Here is a 6,000-nt window from a genome sequence, read left to right on the forward strand (position 1 = left end):
ATTTCAAAACTTTGACAAAAGTAATGTTTTTCTAATGAAGGTAGACGTCCACTAGCTTTTGTGCAAAACAGCCTGCCTCAAATTTTAAGGTTATTGCTACTTGTTCTAGACTTTCTTGCCAGAGGAAGTAGTTTTGATCTGCCTGGAGAATCCCAGGATTAATTTGATGAATCGACGTTCCACTCCTTCGCATGTGCCCAGAACTGAATATAGGAACACCAGACTAGATCAACTAGAACGGCTTATACCAGTGACATCCCTTTGTATTCCAGCCTCTTGACATAAAGGCCATAATTCCTTTAAATAATTTTTAGTACCTGTCCACTAGTTTAGTGATTTCAATACTTAGATCCCTAAATCTTTCTTCTCATCTACTGTTCCTGACTTCTTATTATTTCAACATACTGTGATCTCTCTTTCAAAGTGAATGACTTTCTATAAGTGCATATTAAATTGCATTTGCCACATTTTTCCCACTCATTAGTTGAACAATACTCCTTTACAACTTGCTGTATTCATCTACACTTTGCTATGCTGTCTAACTCTCTGTCATCAATAAACCTGATCCGTGGCTCTCTATTCCTGAGTTATGTCTGAAAAAGTCCTATTCTCTCTAAATGTTCAACACATCTTTCTATGGGTCGTATGGGGTAAAGCAATCTGGAGTTAAGCTCAAGACTGGATAAAGATTTCACTTTGATTATTAATTTTGCTTCTGTGTTGCCTGGTTTTTCAGGTTTTCTTTTCATCAGATCTACTCACAAGTTATATTTTGTAAAACCTATTTAATAATATTATTATAAAGAGTTGTTGTGTTTATAATAAATGCTGCATTTCCCATTTTACAATTGTTTATTGGTCATTAGTTAAATTCAAGGATATATTGAGCATTGTGACTGTGTTAAGTATAGGAAATGGAAGTCCTCATCCTTGTGTTCATATGGGAGTATTTTTTAAATCATTCATCTGTGAGATGTGAGTGTAGCGGGCTAGCCAGAACTTATTGCCCGTCTGTAGTTGCTCTTGAGAAGGTGGTGGTGAGCTGCCCTTCTTGAACTGTTGCAGCCCATGTGCTGTGGTATTACCCACAATGCCGATAGGGAGGGAATTCCAGTGAAGAAACAGCAATATATTTCAAAGTCAGGATGTTGAGTGGCTTGGAGGGGAACTTGAAGGTGGTGCATTACATTTGTGTAAACCAATGTAATATGCCAATGTAAATGTGTATAAGTGACTGTGCCAGTATGTTGTTCTTGGTTAATGGATACCATCATAGTGGTACTATAAGGGTCTTTCTTTGCACCAGTCTAGTCCTTGTGTTAACAATGTTGATACAATGTTGTTGGGGAATTACAATGACGTAGATCAAAACAACTGTAATGTGAATTTATGCAGCACCTTCAACATAATAAAATGTCTCATGAGGTTTCACATGAGCAATTATCAAGCTAAATTTGACGCTAATCCTTTCAAGGGAGAAAGTGAGGACTGCAGATGCTGGAGACCAGAATCAGGAGTGTGGTGCTGGAAAAGCACAGCCAGTCAGGCTGCATCTGAGGAGCAGGAGAATCGACATTTTGGGCATAAGCCCTTCATCAGGAATGAGGCTTGTGAGAAGAGGGGCTGAGGGGGGTCGGGTTGGGGGAAAGGTAGTTGGGAATGCCCACTCATTAGTTGAGTACATGAAGGTGGGGGAGAAGGTGATAGGTCGGAGTGGATAGATGGACAGATCAAGAAGACAGTGCCGTGTTGAAGGCTTGGAACTGGGATAATGTGAGGGGATGGGAACTGAAGAAAGTTCACCAAAAAAGCAAAAGAAAAATATCTATGCCAATATTTTCAAGAAAAACGGGTACCTAATAAACACAATCCAATCCTCAGAAACAAACCCAAATGGGCAGACACAATGCAACCAAAATCTATAGCCACATTTACATACATCAAAGACCTATCAGAAATGACTTCCAGACTACTCAGACCTCTAGGCATCATGGTATTCCACAAACCTACCAACACACTTAAACAGCGACTAATGAACCTAAAGGATCCATTAGATATCACCAACAAAACTTCCTGAAGAAGGGCTTATGCCCGAAACATTGATTCTCCTGCTCCTTGGATGCTGCCTGACCTGCTGCACTTTTCCAGCAACACATTTTTCAGCACATTTATGAGATACCATGCAAGAACTTAAAAAACATTACATTGGACAAACTAGCAGGAAACTTGCCACCAAGATACATGAACACCAACTTGCCACCAAAAGACATGACCCACTACCACTAGTTTCTGTACATATGGACAAAGAAGGACACCACCTTGACCAGGACAACACACACATCTTCGGACGGGCAAAACAAAGATGTGCACGAGAATTCCTAGAGGAATAGCATTCTAACCAGAACTCCATCAATAAATACATCCATTTAGATTCTATCTACCTTCCCTTGAAAAAAAAACTGGAAATGACATCACCCACTCTACGAAACCAAGACCTATATATAGAGATGCAGGATACACCACCAGCACTTTATCGGAGACTCTCACTAATGAAGTTACCTAGTATGGTGACAAAATGTCTGAAAACAAACTTTCCAACTCAGCGTGCTAACTTACAGACTTAATCTTGAGATGTTGTTTCAATCATTCTTTGAAAAGAACAAATAGATTTCACCCTGAACCAAATACTGTCAAGTTCATTAACACCTAGAAGTAAATAGTTGTTGGCTTTGTGAACAACAAATGGTCTCATCCAATGCAGTGTGATGTCACTTGGACTAAATAAAGATCACCAGCAATGTTCCAGAGACTGATAAATCAAGTAGTAGCCAGCATTCCTAATTGTGTGACTTGCCATGATGATGTATTGGCATACAGCAACACTTATGTGAACCATTTGGAATATCTGGAAGCTTTGTTTAGAAAATTACCATCGTCTGATTTGGTAATAAATCTTGTCAAAATTTAAATGTGGTTAATTTCATTAAATTGATAGTAGAGTTGGCTGGAATGGACTGGAAAAGCATTTTTAGCAGCAAAAGCATTTGATGAACAATGGCAGGTGTTTAAGAAATCAGTGAGAAAAAAGGACTCTAGGAAAAGGATAAGCCAAAACAAAGACAAACCACAAACCATTCTGGAAATTCCAAAACAAAAACAGAAATTTCTGGGAAAATTCAACAAGTCTGGCAGCATCTGTGGAAAGAAAGTAAACTTGATGTTTCGGCTCCAGTGACCCTTCTTCCCACAGACTTCTGTTAACTAAGGAAGTTAAGGATAGTTCCAACTTCAAAGAAGAGAAATATATAAACAAATTATACTGTTGGAGGGTATGGTGTCTCAGGGGAACATAGGCGAAAGTGAGGACTGCAGATGCTGGAGATTAGAGTCGAGATAGTGGTACTGGAAAAGCACAGCAAGTCAGGCAGCATCCGAGGAGCAGGAGAATCAATGTTTTGGGCAAAATCCCTGTATCATTCCTAATGAAAGACTTTTGCTGAAACGTCGATTTTCCTGCTCTTCAGATGCTGCCTGACCTTCTGTGCCTTTCCAGCACTACACCCTTAACTCTCAGGAGAAAATAGCAGAAACAGCCATAACTGGCTTTGCTGTAAATTAGGGTATACAAGCAGGATGCCAGATGAACACAACAAGCCAGGCAGCATCAGATGGTGGAGAAGTTGACATTCTGGATGTAGCCCTTCTTCACGACTTGGGGTGGGTGTAAGGAGAACTGCAGATAAACAGGGTGGAGGGGGAAGGGTGGTGAGGAGGGGATAGGTGAAGACAGGTAGAGGGTATGACTTGGTTGGTCAATAGGAGAAATGAATCTGGTAGGTGGCTGAGAGGAATGGAATGGAGGGGGAGAGGCTTGAAGGGAGGTTATTTGAAATTGGAGAACTCACCTGTTACCGGATTTACTCCTCCCATCAACCAACCAGGTTGTACCTTCTACCTGTCTTCACCTATCCCCACCTCCACCAATGCCCCTTACACCCACCCCCAGTCCTGAAGAAAGGTTACACCCAAAACGTTGGCTTCTTCATCTCCTGGTGCTGCCTGGCTTGCTGTGTTCTCCCAGCCTCCTGCTTGTCTACCTTGGATTCCAGCATCTGCAGTTTTTTTTGTCTCTAACATAACTCAGGGTATGGCAAAGTCCAAGTGAGCAGCTATGATAGGGGACTCTGTCATCAGGGGCATAGACAGGCATTTCTGCAGCTGCAAGTGAGATTCAAGGATGGTGTGTTGCCTCCTTGGTGACAGGTCAAAGATGTTTCGGAGTGGTTACAGCAAATTCTTAAAAGGGATGGTGAGCATTCGGAGGTTGTAGTACACATTGGTACCAATGACATAGGTGGAAAAAGGAAAGAGGCCCTGTAGAGTGAATATAGGGAGTTTAGCAGAATCATTAGGGACATTTAAGCGACTGCTGGACATGCACATGGATAACAGTGAATTGAAGGGTGCGTGGGTTAAGTTATTTTATTTTACATTAGGATTAATCCTCGGCACAACATCATGGGCCAAAGGGCCTGTTCCATGCTGTACTTTCCTATGTTCTATGTTAAAAAGCAGGATCCCAAGGGTAGTAATTTCTTGATTACTCTTGGTGCCACATGCTAGTGAGAATAGGAATAGGACAATGCAGTAGTTGAATGTGTAGATGAGAAACTGGTGCAGAGGACAGGGGTCCAGATTTTTGGATCATTAAGATATCTTATGAAACAAAAGAGTCCTGTACAAAGGGATGGGTTGCACCTGAACTAAAGGGGGACCAATATTCTGGTGGAGAGATTTGCTAAAGCTACTTGGGTGTGTTTAAAACTAATCTGGCAAGAGGTGCTAGAAAAACTGTTAGGCAAACAAGGAATGTGGAAAGGAATGGTCTGTCCAACTCTTTTTCTCCGGGGTCCATCTCTACCCTTAATTTACCTCTTCCATACCCCTTCTCTAGCATATATGCCAATCTTTTCCTAGCTAAAATAAGTTCTGACCTGAAACATTAACTCTGCTTTCTCTCCACAGATACTACCGGACCTGTTGAGTTTTTCAGCAATTTCTCATTTTGTTTCTGATTTTCTGCATCTGCAATTCAATTTTTTCATATAGATAGGTTGGAGAGACTTGGATGGAGGAATGGCAGATGGAATATAATCTGGTCAAAGTGAGGTGTTGCATTTGGAAGATCTAATGCAGGAAGGAAGTATAAAGTAAACGCCAGAACCCTGTGAAGCTGAAACATTCAGAATGATCTTGGCACACAGGTCTGCATTTCCTTGAAAGGGGCAACACAAGTGGATAAGATGAAAAAAAAAGGTATGCTTGCTTTCATCATTTGGGGCATAGAATATAAAACTTGGCAAGTCATGTTTAACAACACTGAGGCCACATTTGGAATATTGTATGCAGTTCTGATCGCTACACTACCAGAAGGATGTGGAGACTTTGGAGTCAGTACAGAAACAGTTTACCATGATGTTGCATGGTTTGGAGGATTTTAGCTATGAGGAGAGGTTGGGCAAGCTTGGTTTGCTTTCATTTGAAGGGGATTTTCACTTGAAGTTTAGGCAACGCTGCAACCCTAACCAGTAGTGAGGCAAAAAAGAAACTTGAGGGTGGTATAGAAGTTAAAGAGAGCAAATTAAATAGACAGCACAGCAGAAATGAAGAATTAAACTACATTTATTTCAATGCAAAATGCCTGACAAGTAAGGCAGATGAACTAAGGGTATGGAGGGGAACATGGGATTGGGATATTATAGCTATTACAGAAACATGGCTGAGGAACAGGACTAAGCATCTCAATGTTCTGGGGCAAAGATGCTATAGGAAGGATAGAGGGGGAGTCAAGAGAGGAGGGGAAATGCATTTTTGATTTGGGAAAACATCATGGCAGCACTTAGAGAGGATATTCTTGAGGGATTGTTCAGTGAAGCTATATGAGTGGAACTGAGAAATAAGAAGTGGTGATCACTTTGATGGTCTTGTACTATAGAGCCC

This window comes from Chiloscyllium punctatum, chromosome 26 (genome assembly GCF_047496795.1).
Source record: "Chiloscyllium punctatum isolate Juve2018m chromosome 26, sChiPun1.3, whole genome shotgun sequence".
Classification (NCBI taxonomy): Eukaryota; Metazoa; Chordata; class Chondrichthyes; order Orectolobiformes; family Hemiscylliidae; genus Chiloscyllium; species Chiloscyllium punctatum.